The sequence below is a fragment of the Pseudopipra pipra genome, chromosome 2 (genome assembly GCF_036250125.1).
Source record: "Pseudopipra pipra isolate bDixPip1 chromosome 2, bDixPip1.hap1, whole genome shotgun sequence".
In the NCBI taxonomy this organism is placed as follows: Eukaryota; Metazoa; Chordata; class Aves; order Passeriformes; family Pipridae; genus Pseudopipra; species Pseudopipra pipra.
This window is the reverse complement of record NC_087550.1, coordinates 62618328-62632277: the sequence shown is the minus strand read 5'-3', so window position 1 is coordinate 62632277 and position 13950 is coordinate 62618328. Positions and strand designations below refer to the sequence as shown.

General features: G+C 40.4%; 1 protein-coding gene across 8 annotated transcripts in view; it reads left to right on the top strand.

The window, feature by feature from the left end:
- The window catches only part of CAB39L (calcium binding protein 39 like), a 62732-nt gene that overhangs the window by 5406 nt on the left and 43376 nt on the right, over positions 1-13950 (top strand). For 3 of the 8 annotated variants that reach the window (XM_064647325.1, XM_064647329.1, XM_064647326.1), the window contains one exon: positions 12146-12370. The exons of 2 other annotated variants lie outside the window; for them this stretch is intronic. The gene's annotated coding sequence lies outside the window, so the exon portion shown is untranslated. Of the gene's footprint in view, positions 1-5395; positions 5413-11907; positions 11926-12145; positions 12371-12841; positions 12860-13950 lie in introns of those variants that run through there. 3 more of the 8 variants (XM_064647327.1, XM_064647331.1, XM_064647332.1) reach the window with 3 other exon arrangements.

The window sequence follows — 13950 nt, the reverse complement described above, 5'->3', positions numbered from 1 at the left end:
CAAAAATTCACACAATTTACATTTGGTAAGTCCCTCCACACTTCCTATCACTTCTCCAAAAGCTGCATTTTTAGGGGAAGTAAGAGGAGTTTGTTTTTTTCTGGCTGTAAATTTTCATGGTGCCCAGCAGGCTGATCTGCCTCCCTCTGCAGTCATGTCATTCCTAGAACTAATGCAAGGAAGCTGTTGGCAGTAAAGACTGGAATTCCAGTTTTGACAGCAGTGTGTTCCTTGAGCAACTTTATCAACTGTGTGAAACAACATCTTTAAATTATTTTACAGCATGAGTTTAAAAGAACCCCACTTCTGATATCTCAGCAGTGTTTGTGCCTTGTGTTTCCTGTTGCAAGAGACAAGAAGAAAGTACTGCTGCATAACTGGATTTTGGAACGTGGGGGCAGTTGTGTGACAGCTATCAGATTGGATGATCTTTATTAAAGACCCCATGTCAGTCTAGCACAAAGGCACTTGTACAAATTTATACGTGCAAATTTATTGCAGAAAAAATACAATTTACTTGCATTTAAGTGTGGGAAGGAAGTTGTGTGGGGCTTTTTAAATAAAGGCATTGGAGATTGCTGGATAGGGAGAGTTTAAAATTATGTGGGAAGAGTTCACTTCCAGCATCTGTAGTGTCCTGAGCATTCAGCTCTTTGTTTTGCCTATTTTGGTATGTCAGCAGGGAGGCGCAGCTGTATCAGCTTTCCCTCTTCAAGTGTACCTTTCAATTGTGTACTCTCACTTTCTGCAGTTCACTGGCAGTCAGACAGCTCTCTTCCTCTTCTTCAAATAAGCAAAACTTATTTTGGACTGCCAATTCATGGTGGTCATTCACTACCTGTTGTTTTTGGCTGCAAGAGAAGCTGTCTGCAATATATGATTTATTTGTTGTTAGAAGTAAGACCCCAAATTGAACTTTATAGGGTAATTGCAGGACTGCAGGGTGGTTGTAGCTCCATGTTAAGGCAAATATTGTGTATATCACATAATCCCTGGGAAAAGTTTGTGGGTTTGTTTTGGGATTTTTTAATTTTTTTTTTCTGACAAATTGGTTTAAGCAAATGAACTAAGTAAGGCTGAACCTTCTAAACGCAAGGTTATTACTTAGAAATAGTGTTGACCTTTGGTCCGACTCCTCCTTATTTGCAGGTCATTAGTAAGTCTTGTCTTTTACATTACAATGCTTAGGTGAATAGCTGCCCCTTCAAAAAAAACCAGCATTAATGTAGGGAGACACACTCCCCTGCAATTCTTCTGTGTCCAATGCTTTTGTCAGGGAAGGGAAGATGTTGGCAGAGGATTTGCTGAGATATCCTCATGCTATTCTAGTGTCTTGGGCAGTAGTGAGGTGCTAGGAAAACACACACAGAGATGTTACCCATTGTTTTTCCTCTCTCGCTGAACTCTCTGCACCCTGTAAACTGAGTGTCTCTTCATCACAGTTCATAAGGTCTCATCACAGTTCATAAGGTCATGGGAAAGGACTCTGCTGCAAAACTACGTCATGTTCGTGTCTTTGAGGATGAAAAACACGAGGGACCAAGCAAATCTTTTCTGTGTGATGTGACGTGCTGTTACATCACTAACATACTTATAGCATTGCCTGTGAAAGTGTCTTTTAAAGTTGGGGAAGGGGCAAGGATGTGAGAATACATGGCTGTGAGCCAAATACAAAAATACAGTTTAAGCAAAGAAAGAGTCTCATCTTGATTTAGAAATCGTTCAAGGGCAGCAGCCAATATATAGGAATAAGTATAAGTAATTTTTATAAAGATGATTAAAGAAAACTCTGGATTTTCTTTAGGATCTAGGGCTAATAAGGAGAAAGTCTAAAAACACCAGGAGCAAAAAGAACAATAACATATGTCTGATGACTGTGGTAAAGTTATCAACAATGTTGCTGAAAATACGTAACTGTTGCATACATCTGTAGTGAGAATGAAGCTGAATATTGCAAATAATCATATAATTATGAACAAATCCATCATATTCCAGCAGTAAATAAAGACTGAAAGAATGCTTTTGAAAATTTGTGTTATGAATTTATGGAGACTGAGAAATTTTTATTTTTTTAATGTCTAATGTAAATCTCCAAAATTTTAAGGATTGTCATGAAGCAAATGCTATTCAAGATGATTAATAGAAAACAGATATTATAAAATGTCTGGTATATTGGTTAGATTAAGGGTTTGTTGTAATCTGGCCAAGAAACTGGCTCTTGAGAACATTACAGTCAATGAAGAGTCATTTAATTAATATGTAATTTTTTGATGTTCAGTCACTGGATGTTTGTTTGCAAAAAAAAAAATCCTCAAATGAACACACAGTTGGAAGAAAATGCACAATTCTTTCTGACAGTTTTATCTAGGACATGTAGAGTAGAAAAATATCAATGATGGCATAACTTCATGTATTTCATTGAATTGAAGAGCATGTTAGCCGACTCTTTTGAAATCTGAAGTTAATCACTCTGGGAAAGGCTGGATGTACCTTAAAAGATGAGGAACAATATCTGAAAAAATTGAAGTCAGTACTGGTTGTAGGTGTTGGAAAACCATATCTATACACTTAAGGTAGGCAGCAGTGAAAAAGTAAATTCCGAGTTTGTTGAAGTGATTTGATCTTGTACCTGTGCAGGAAAAAATGGGGAGCCTTCAAAGAGCATTCTTTTGCAAATACAGGAGTCACAGCGGCAGGAAGCAGAGAGTAAAACATAACGTGAACTTGCATAAAAAGAAAAAAAAATTTAAAGTGGTGACTATTTAACTATTGCACTATCTTATTGCTGGACTTCAGAGATTCTCCAGCACTTGAAATTAGTGTCAAATTAGCTTTCAAGAAGATGTTCTTGTTCAAGCAGGTGTTGAGCTTTGTAAGGTCTCTCATGTCTTGTGAGAACTAGAGTAAATCTTTCAATTTTTAGAACTCCTTTTATGGTAGTAACAACATTCATTTGTTGTTTTGAGGAGAGCAAGAAAAAAATTTATTTCAAACTTTTTTAAAATACAAATAAGTCTATAGGAAGCATTTAGAAACTGTCCCCAGTTTTGAAAGAAAAGCCAGTTCTATGTAAATTGTCACAGATTCTTATTAGTTGTTACTTTTGAACTTCCTAACCATCTCATCTGCTTTTTGTTTTTTTTTAATGGAAAACCACAAAGGTAGTAGTGTGGTTGTTGAGTTAGATGACAAGGTATTAAACAGCTTAAGTTCATGTCTTTGGTTACCTGGCTGCTGTGCAGCTCTTTGGATACAGGCCTTTGTGTGCTGAAATCTTTCAATGGAAGTTCTTGTGCTTGTGAAAGTAATTTCATCCCATGATGACAGCTCGTAGAGACCATCTTGCTCATGGAAAGTTGAACTGATACAACTCCTGATGGGTGACCTTCTAACAGGATTCTGCCTGCTCTGAGAAAACAAGCCATTTCTTTTCACTGGTACTTGGGTGGGAACTTCAAAATAGGGAATAATGCCAGACATAATTTTATGTCCTTATGAGCACTGCAGTTCTGAAAGAAAGAGTTTTGAGTCTTTTCTCTCTCAATTCCACTATCAGGCCTACAGCTCTGACTCATAAATTCAAGGTCCTGAATGCATGCATATTAGAAAATATGTTCTGCAGCTGGTCAGACTCAGATAGCATCTAAGTAGAAGTATTATTTTTTTGCACAGATACTATATAACTTCTAATGTCTGGGCTGATACAATTTGAGACTCCTTTTTCATTTGGGAGGGGTACATCTTACTCATTTTCAGTGCTAATTGTGACTATTTTCATTGAACAGTAGCAGTTTTTTTTACCCTACAGAAGTGTAGCTTTTGATGGCAGGTAAGGCAATTTTATGAATGCACACTGTGAAAACACGGACACAGGAGAAAAATTATCAGTTGTTTCCATGGGAAGGGAGCAGATATGTGAACAACTATTAGCATGAGAAAATTGTAATTTCTTGAACTATTTCCAGAGGGCATGACAAAGTTTGTGAGTATAGATCTGTGTGCTGTGTAATAAAGGAGCTGTCAGATTTCATTGGGAGATGTCTAGAGGAGGGATATTTGCCAGGAAGATTTCCATCAGTATATTTGACCTGATACAACCTATATAATGTAGAGCTTGCCACATGTGTCATGTGGTGAGTGATTTTCTTCCAGATATCCAGAGCCTGTCAGGGCTTCACTGTTGAAGCTACACAGGGTTGGAGTTGAATCAAAGCACACTCAGGTGCCTCAGCTGCTCTCCCTCCAAAACAGAGATAGTCCTGATGACAAGCACACTGCTGCTTGTTGGTCCTTGTTCAGGACAGACTTCCTGCACTAAAGAACGCCAGCCTGCAGCCTTTTTGCTGCCATTTAAGGACTTCAAGGCATGACCCTGGTTTATTAATTAAAACAAAAGGAATTCAGCCCCTAATTGGATACTTTGTAGTTGTATGTCTAACTTAATAATTAATTTGTAATGTTAGTTGTTGGCCAGCACAGATGGGTAGAACAGGGGATGGGTTTTTAGTGGTGTGGGAATGTGCATGGATAGGTTTTCCACACTGGGAAGTAACAGTACTGGTCTTCAAAGAATATCCTACTGGTTAATTGGCTCAATGTAGTCAACATTTGGCCAGGATGGACTAAATGTTGATTAGGGAGGCACTGGAGGCTCCATCCTGGGACCAGAGGAATAAGTGACTAAAATCTGTCATAGGGAAATGAGAGTGACATAGGGAAATGACAGTGACAACAGGGAATTCATGACCTAGTAGGGTGATCACATTAAAGTCATGTTAAGATCCTTATTGTGGGATAGGCGCAAACACCCAGTGTTTCATCAACTGACCACATATCTGTCACACAAAGGCAAATATATTTGTAATCTGACAAGTGATGAATATACTTAATTGTTTGTCAGGAGAAATGACTTTGGGGTACTTGTGAAGATGATATCTCCTTGTGCAGCTTGAGCTTGAAAAATTCCCAAGGTTCCCTATCCTGATCCAATGTGTTAAACTAACATTGTTGCAGGATAAAACTGGTAAAGAGCAAAAAGTGAGAAGACCTCGGTTCTCCTCCAAGGGAGGGTGGTGCTGACCACCAGAGATTTTACTGTGCAACTCTAGGCAAGTCAGTTTAGAGCAACACTTGCTTAAATATAACAGCTGTGTTTCATGAATTACAGTAATCTTTAGGTTTCACTATTTGGCACTGGGAAAAAAACCTGTAATTTTTCATCTGAAAGCAGCAGTTTAGACTTTTAGCCTAATATTATTCTGGTTTTGTTTCCACTGTTCTGCTTTAGTAGGATTCTTTACCTGCATGAGAAGAGACTCAGAAGTCTGTTCTGTCTGTGGACATGGTTTCTGGAGATGTGCATCACACAAACTGCAAAGATCGTTATCCCAAGAAAAGGACACAGAAAGCTGGGTACTGCCTAATATTTTTGTTTGGGTTCCATCACTGTAGTGTCAAAGCACCTTATGGTCTTGAATGCATTCATTTTCTCATGGGGGGACTTAAGTGGCTTTTCCAAGATCACGTAGAAATGTATGACTTAAATAGGAACTGGCTCTTGTCTTCTTTGATCTGAACTCATTTCTTCATTGGTATAACACCCTGCCTCTGTGTGGGACTTTCCAGTAGTAGTCGTTCCCTTGTCTGGGGCAACCACTTGAAAAATATGATGGTTCTGTGGGTAAATCCTGGCTTTGCTGCCCTGCAGAAGTAAGTACCTGGAATTCAGTAGATCACTAATGGTTCTCATGTCTTGTTTGATCCCTCATCTACAGGAAGTAGCAGTCTCTGAGCTGTTCTGGCTGCTCAGTCTGGACAGTCAGAAGCAATCTTGAGCAATCTGTTGTATCTAAGTATTGCAGACATGATTTCAGAGTCCCCCAAGAAGGCGGATAATGCTCTTCTGGGATATTTAATGTGAACAGGTGTGGAGCCATTTGTAGCTATTCAGCATGGTGATTCTGGATGACATTTCAGGAAATCTCAAAGGTGCTAATTGCCAGAAGCAGAAGAAGAGTAGAGTGGTCCTTCTGGTATATATTTCTTTTTCTACTTTGCACTTGGTGTCAACTGCTCTTGGAGATGGGATTTAATGGAGCTTTGTCTGATCCAGAATGATGATTCCTATCTACTGACATTCTTTAGCAGTACATTTTAGAGTGTACATCTTTGGGTGTTTGCTTGGTGCCACCTCAGTTTCCTCATACTCAACTGGGTCTTATAGTGAGTGCCTCATAGGAGCATTTAACTTGTGTTTCAAAGTATGCCTAATTTTGCTTGTTTGGAAGTCATCTCAAGAGCATCTGATGAAAAATGCTTTAGCCTTCTGTAGTTAGTGGTGGTCAGTAGATGAAAAGTCTTAATCCCTTAATGCCTTCCACCTTGTCAGAAACAAAGCCACACATTGTGTATAAAGAAATTACTGTCACCAAAAGGCAGTTCATCTGCCTAGTATTTTCATTGCACATCACCATTTGTGAGATGAATATGCAGTAATACAACTTTCAGCTCCAAGCACTATTAGGAAGTTTAAAGTTCTGGTTAGGGATGCTCCATTGTCTTTCACCAGTAGGAAAGTTGTAGGAAATATATAGGGTTTTTTGCATAAGCGAGTGTGTTGGAAGGGGATGTCTTAATGTACAGTACCTCATGCTGCCTAACATTAAGAAAATTGCTTGCTGAATTTATGTGGAAACCAGTAACTAAATTCAGTATTTGCAAGAAGACCAAGCACTCTTACTATTGTTTGAATATTTTGGAAATGGGAGATAATAGATAGGTGCTTTTACACGCATGAAAGAATTTTTCAATTTAATGAAGAAATATACTAGCAGTGATGCAAGGACTCTCTTCCAGCATAGTAGATGTAAATGAGGACTTGTTTGGCTGTGTATAACTTTTATTTGTTACTACTGTAGAGAACGTGTTTTTTTTAGTGTACAGCGATACAAAATGTAAAGTTTGGCCTCTCATGGCACGTGTGTGAAGAGAGGTTAAAATTCAAGTCTTCAGCAAAGCTCTTTTTATTGCTTCTCTTGAAATGAGCTTTCCTTTCCCCATTTTTAATTCTGCTAATGGACCTTAAGCAAACAAACGTGGACACTCAAGTAGTTGGCTGTACAGAGCTGGGATAGAAGCTGTTTGGAGAGGTGAAGGCTTTAATTATATTAAAAATACCTGCTCAGCTCTTCAGGGAGTTACTGATTTTGGAGGACTAGTTTCTGTTTGCATATGTCCACAGGAAAAAAAGAGTGATGTTGTCATGAGTTTACTGTTCCTCCACTCATAAAAGCGAGAGTGCAGGTATGGTTCTTATTTGTGTTTTATGTTGGGACACAGTAGATAAGGGACATGATTAAAATTTTATGAGTGACTCTTTATAGCAGACATAAAATTTTAATATGTTATATTTTTCAGCTGTTGGGCTCTAGTAACCTTCTGTTTAGACTTAATTTGCTTGGGGTGGGAGTGTGCAAGGAAATGGATCCATTTCATTTGACTTTCTCTAACAATAGGACTGATGGATGCCTTTAAAATGAGAAAAATTGTAAATTCTCTGGTCTGTATATAAAGAATTAATACATAAAGGCTTCTGGTAGAAAGGCCAGTGTCAGTGCTTGATTTCTGGAGTGATGTACACAAGAATACCATGTTCAGTAAAAACTCCTGAGCAGTTTATAAGAGTTATTGAAGGTCTTAAAAAAAACCCACCCAAACCCAACAAAAACAAACATCATTTTAGCAATTGCATTTACATTAAAGGAAAGGGAAGGAAAAGGCCGTACGTACATAAAAACGCTAGAGGGAGCAAGGAAGAAGAAGAGGGGAAAACCATTGAAGATGTTTGCACTTTTAGAAATAGCTTTTATAAAGCATCCATTTAAATGCTTCTGCTTACTTCAGCTAAAATGCAGCTACAGGTCAGCCACTGCATCTTGCTGCTCTCTGTTCTCCCACACTTCACTGGAGAAATTTCAATTTTCTAGTCCTGAGAGAGGCCTGAAGCTTTGCTGCTTTTTAAATGGCCATAAGAAAAACCACCTGCCCCTCCATAGACTGTACCCATTTTTTTTGCCTTATTTTCTATTTGAATGAGCAGCCAAATGTTAATTTGCCTTTCAGTGCTGGTGGCTGTTTTGGGGGGACTGATATATAGGCTCGGTTCTCAGCTTGTCTCCCTCCGAGATTATATGGGGTAGAATGAGAGAAAGTGGGAGTGTTGGTGTATGTCTGTATTGGGGATCTATTAGATGAAGAGGAATTTATTTGCATTATTTTGGAGTGGCCGCACTGCTCTTGCAGAGATCTGAGGAAAAGGAGTATCTGCGAACTTGTAGAATAACACAGAAGCACGAAGTTACTGTAAAGTCTCTCATCTTACGAGGTTTTAGAAGTGTTGTTGGGCAGACTTTTTATACTGCTTTGTCGTAAAGCTAAATGCCTTGAGTTAAAGTGTAACAGCTTTACGCTGTAGATTATATAAGTTATTTGTTTTTAATTCCTCTCCACCCCAATAAACTGCCATAATGTTGATATCCTGGTATGTGTAAGAATAGAATGAAATGCTGTGGGGGATGTTCTCTAGTTTTCAGGTTTTAGAGGGTGGGGGAATCTTTTTAGTATTCTGAAGGTTCTCCTCTTGATATTCAGCATTACACAACTAAACCTGTTGCTGTGGAGAACTGAATTTTGATGGCCTGGGGCCTTGGCACTGAGCAATTTGGGGGGAAGGAAGGACGTTGTTGTTATTATTATTAGAGGCTGCTTAGGGCTTTGGAATGCTGGAAGTAATCTCAGAGGAGGTAGACAGACTGAAAGTGGATGAATAGATAAGCAGAATTAATACATATACATTGTGTGTTTATCATCTGCTGCTGGAATTTATTGCTACCACACTCATTGTTGACGTTCCCTAATTTCTCTTTTCCACTTTAGAAAATAAATGGAAAGGGCAGGAATAATGGACTGGGGTTTTCTTCTTTTGGTATTTATTAGATGGAATGATTTTAAGTTATGAAAGCAAGGACAAACATTTCTCAAAAGTAATCTAACCATCCCTTAGCCTGAGGACTCTGCTCACTTTAAAGGAAACAAATATAATGAAATTTAAATATGTGGAAGCTGGAGTCCTTTAGCAGTGCACAGAGGGTTTTTTTTCAGTGTACTTTGAGACTATAAAGATTTGTTGTCTATTTATTATTACATCATTCTAGATTTGAGATGGCTACAAATTAAGAATGGAAGAAAACATATTTTTGGAGATATTTAATAACTTCTCAGCAACAAAAAACCCCCAACAAACAGATAAGAGCACCAAGTAATTATGGCTTAATTCCTGTTGAATGGTTCAGGGCCTTTTCCTGTCATTTGGAAATTAACTCCACTTAAGATGAAACAGAGTATTGGAATAGCAGAGAATCTTTTTCCCCCCCTGCCCCTTTAGCTACCTTGCTTTGCACTGTTTCTTCTGTTGCAATGCAGGGATGCAGGCAGGTGGGTTTCTTGCTCTTCTGGTGTATAGAGGGCTCCTATTAAAGCCCTAAAGTATTTCCTCAGGTAGAAGATGAGCAGAGTTGAACCATAATTGAGTGCATATTCAATTTATTCCTCAGAATCAGGAAAACAGGCACGTTCAGTCTGAAACAGAGGATAGTAATTTTGTAGATAAATTTCTTATGCTTCCAAAGGGCCAGGATACTCAAAATAGTCCATGGATACTTAATTGAACTCAGTGATACACAGATTATCCCCAGGGGGGGCCCTTAATGTGCAACTAAAACAACTTTCTGTGATATTTCCATCTTTTTTGTGATTATTCAACTGCAGGGTAGCACCCACCAAAGTTGAACTCCACGGGGCAACAAAAGGGTGTCTTTTTGCCTGTTGAAGTGATGGTGGATTCACAATGGAAAAGATACAATTTCCCACTGGAGGGTTAGAGGGAAAACAGGTAATCCCTTAAAAACACACAATGGAAGTACTGGTGTACTTAGGTTGTTGTGTTGCCTTAGGAAAAGCTGGTACCTTCAGTAGTAGCCCAAGGGCAGAGTGTTTATCATTTGACTTTCACTGCGATGTTTACGCAAGGGCTATGGTATCCGATTAAAAAAAAAAGGGCCAGCCCCACAGTGGGTGTAAGGTACCACAAGGCATCCCTTCTCTCTCCTCACCCAGCTAGGGCAGAGCAGGGCACCCACGAAAGGATGCCCAGCACCAATTTTTCTCCCCAAGTCCTTCATGTCATGAAACGTCAGTGTGTGCAGGTTGTTCACATGCCCACTAAGCCGTGTGGAGAAAAATGCTGCTTAAAAGGGCAGCTTATCTTGTTCTGAGTTTGGCATTCACAGCATCCCTCACCGAGCTCTCTCTGGAGGTGGTCTGGTTGGGTGGTTAACTTGAAGCCTTTAATTCAGTGCTGGAAGAATGTTTCACCAGGGGTTTTAAGCAGAAATTGCCGCTTGGTATCACTTGTTGCAGTGCTTTGGGTACACTTTTTAATGCCTGTTCCGAGTGCTGCTCAGGGCGGTCTGAAAACAGGGGGCTGCAGTATGGTCGTGATCTGTTAGGTAAAGGATAAGCACAAATGGTGACATGCTTTACAGATAAGTTGAGATCACAAATCTGCAGATCTGAGGTTGGCTCAGAACCTCCTGTGCAAACGCAGGAGCAAGTGCAGGGCGGTTAAGGGAGCAGGAATGGCTTCTGCCTCTCTGAGCCTGGGAGGGACAGCAAGTTGGTCTTCAAAGTGAGGATTTGGGATGCTCCTTTTTGCTTCAGTTAGGAGCTCGGATTGCAAGCAAAGGATGTTAGCCCTTTAAAAGGTGTCTGTTTCATCTGTATTCCTCAGAAATGAGGATTCTCATGCTTTTTTCGTTGCCTTTAATGTAGGCTGTGAATAGCTACTGCAGGTGAGCCCTAAATCAAGATCTGATGCAACAGCAGTGCTGGTATGCAGCGGGGGCTGAGATCAGCTCTCCAGACAAATGTAGCATACAGAACTATTTTTAATAATGTAGGACTTTGGCTAGGCTTTGCCTGGAGGAAGAAGGGATGGGAGGTGAAATCTCCCCCCTCAAGCTGGTGAGCTCAGCTGAAATACATGCTGGGCTTTCATCCCTGCTGGGACTTGGCCAAGATTCAGATGAGGATAGGTTTTAAATCCCACCTTGCAGTGCCCATGGTGCCTGGTAAAGCATCCTCCTTTCCCTGCTCTCAAGGCCTGTTAGTCAGCTGGGAGCAGGGAGGAAAGCACACATTTCCTTTGGGAATGTGTGGTGCTTGCTGAGTGATAGTTGCCGAGAGAGAAAAGTGAAGTATTAACAATTCCTTTAACTGCATTCTGCTGTATTTGTGTGCTTGATAATAGCTAGTAATACTTGTTTCAGAATACTTTAATGTATGATTTTTTTCCCCCCTCATCATATTAGCCTTTGAAAAAATCCTTTGGCCTAATGTTTTTCTTCAGCAGGATTTAAATTTTTCTTCTAGTACACGGCGGGGTGTTTTTTTTTTTTTATTCCCTCAAGTATTACTGTGGAAAAGTATTCAGATCTTCGTGTTATGATACATAGGCAGGAAGCAGCTTAACTTCAGCTTCTCTGGACAGGACTCTGCTGAAAGATGTGGTGCGTGAGCATGTTGATTTTATTGTTATCTTGTAACAACAACCCGATGTTGGACTCCCTTATTTGCATTCCTAGCAGGACGGCAAGGTGAATAATTTAATTCCAGCAGCCTCTGCCACGTGATGGTGCAAGGACCCATCAGCGATGCCTCCCCTGCACCGACAAACTTTGAGGAATGGAAACTTACAGAAGTGATGCGAAATCGTCGCATGTCCTCCCTTAACCCTGGAGAAATCTCTCGGCGGAGTGATCGCTTCATCCTTTTCTTTTCCACGCGTTCCTCTGACGTGGAGTTTGGGGGGTGTGTGTGAGCCTGCGAGCAAGACGAGCGAGGGAGTGGGAAGCGGGGAGGGCAGCGGGGGAAAAACGCACACCCAGCCACAGAGCTCGTAGGAACAGGAACAGCGAGGAGCCGGAGCGAGGCCGGGAGTCCAACCGCAGGCAGCGGGGAGTGGAAATTTACAGCTGCTTGTGAGCGCCTGTGCATGTCCGAGTGATCCCTTCTGCTCACGCTTTTTCAGAGGCTGACGGTCGCTCTGCAAAAGAAGAGCGGGAGGCCGAGTCGTGGGATCCCTGGTCTCTGCCACGTGTGGATAATCGGCAGGGGGGAATAAAGCGGAATTAAATGGGAGATCACTGAAGGCGGCTGCTGGCGGCGTGGGCTGCAGGGAGACGGCAGAGCTGTCTTCAGCACCTGGCCATGGGGCTGCACAGGGCTACCTAAGAGCCCCACCTTTCCACTCACAGTAAGTGTCAGCCGAGGTGATGTCCTTCGAGTGAAGGAAAGTTAAATGATTTATTGAAACTTTTCTTTTTTTTTTTCTTTTTTTTTTCCTGTCAGCACCAGCCTTTTCGTAATAAACTGCTTGCCTGCTTGTTCTCGGTAGTTACGCTGGTAGCTTTTTATAGCTTTGTAAACTGTGTTACCAGGAGTGGCTCTTTAATGCAGGCAACCCTAAACAATACTCCTTCTGTTACATAAGGCGCTGGCTCTGCGACCAAGCACTCCGTGTCCATGGAATATCTCTGGAAATGGCTTTATTTACAGTGTGGTTTCCAAAAATAAAATATCTGCAATATATCATTTTTTTTGCTCCTCTCCACTGACTGCCTGCAGCTGCGAACTGGCTCTTGAGATGCGGAGGAATGGGAGCGTGGCCACTTGCATAAGACGGGGGGAACAGAGATGAAGGGAAGATGGGCGTGCGTGTGAACTGCCAGGAGAAACGGCATATGTAAATTAACCATCTCGGTATTTATAGTTGATAGGTCTTGTCGACCTGAAATGCTAATGCTGTGCAATGGGTGATTCATGAAGTCTTTATCAGGCAGAACTTTAATTGAGCTTAAGGGAAGTTTGGTTTTGGGGTTTTTTTTTCCAGAGAAAAGACTCTTTCTTGGGCTAATATTAGTAGTAACGTGAAATTACTACTATAGAAAATTATTTTAATGTGTTATGAAGCTACTGAAAGTAATACAGCAGAGTTGCTAGAAACATGGTCAAGTAAATGCTGTGTAGAGAGGTAACTTTAGTAATATTGGACAAAAAGCAAAAAATAGTATTCGTGTTCCTCACTAATGAGTTTAGAGGAAGTCCTATTCCCTCTTGGCTGCTGCCTGCGTTATTTAAATTATGTTACCAGTTTCCATTATTTCTGCGGTTATTATTCCTACTAGAAATGGATATTTAACTTGGTTTCCCTTTTACTTAAGTAAATTAAAAGCTGTTAAGGGCTCTTCTGTTAGAATTGTGTGTACTTCAGAGACACTAGTTAAAAGACCTCCTTCTGCTTATTTGGGCTTGTGGGAGTTTTGCTATGGATTACAGTTAGGCATGGAATTGAATCCTTAATCTTTTAGGTTTGAAAGACCTCTGGTGACAAATGCACATTGGGATCCCACATATTCTTGACTCATCAATCCTGCAAATTTGGTGGCTGTAAAATCACTGATTTCCTATCTTTATAGTTTTATTGAACATAAGGTAATAACCTATTATTTCTTGCCAGTTCATTAACATGAATGGGAGAGCCTGTGTAATCCTGTGATACAGAGATAATTGATGCTGGTGTGAGTATGGTGCCACTGGTTGCCACTTCTGCATGGGTTTAGAATCTGAATGTTACCTGGCATTGCAGTGTGCAAATGCTGTTTTATAATTTTATTATAATAACAATAGGTTTGGTAGCACAGGATTTCCAATAAAAGGACACTAAGTAGCAAAGTCAAACACCCAAAATGTTCCTAACTTCAGTTCTGGTGTTTGCCTGTGCCTGTGCCATATAGTCTCTATACCCTACTCAGGGTAGATTTAGATTGGATATTA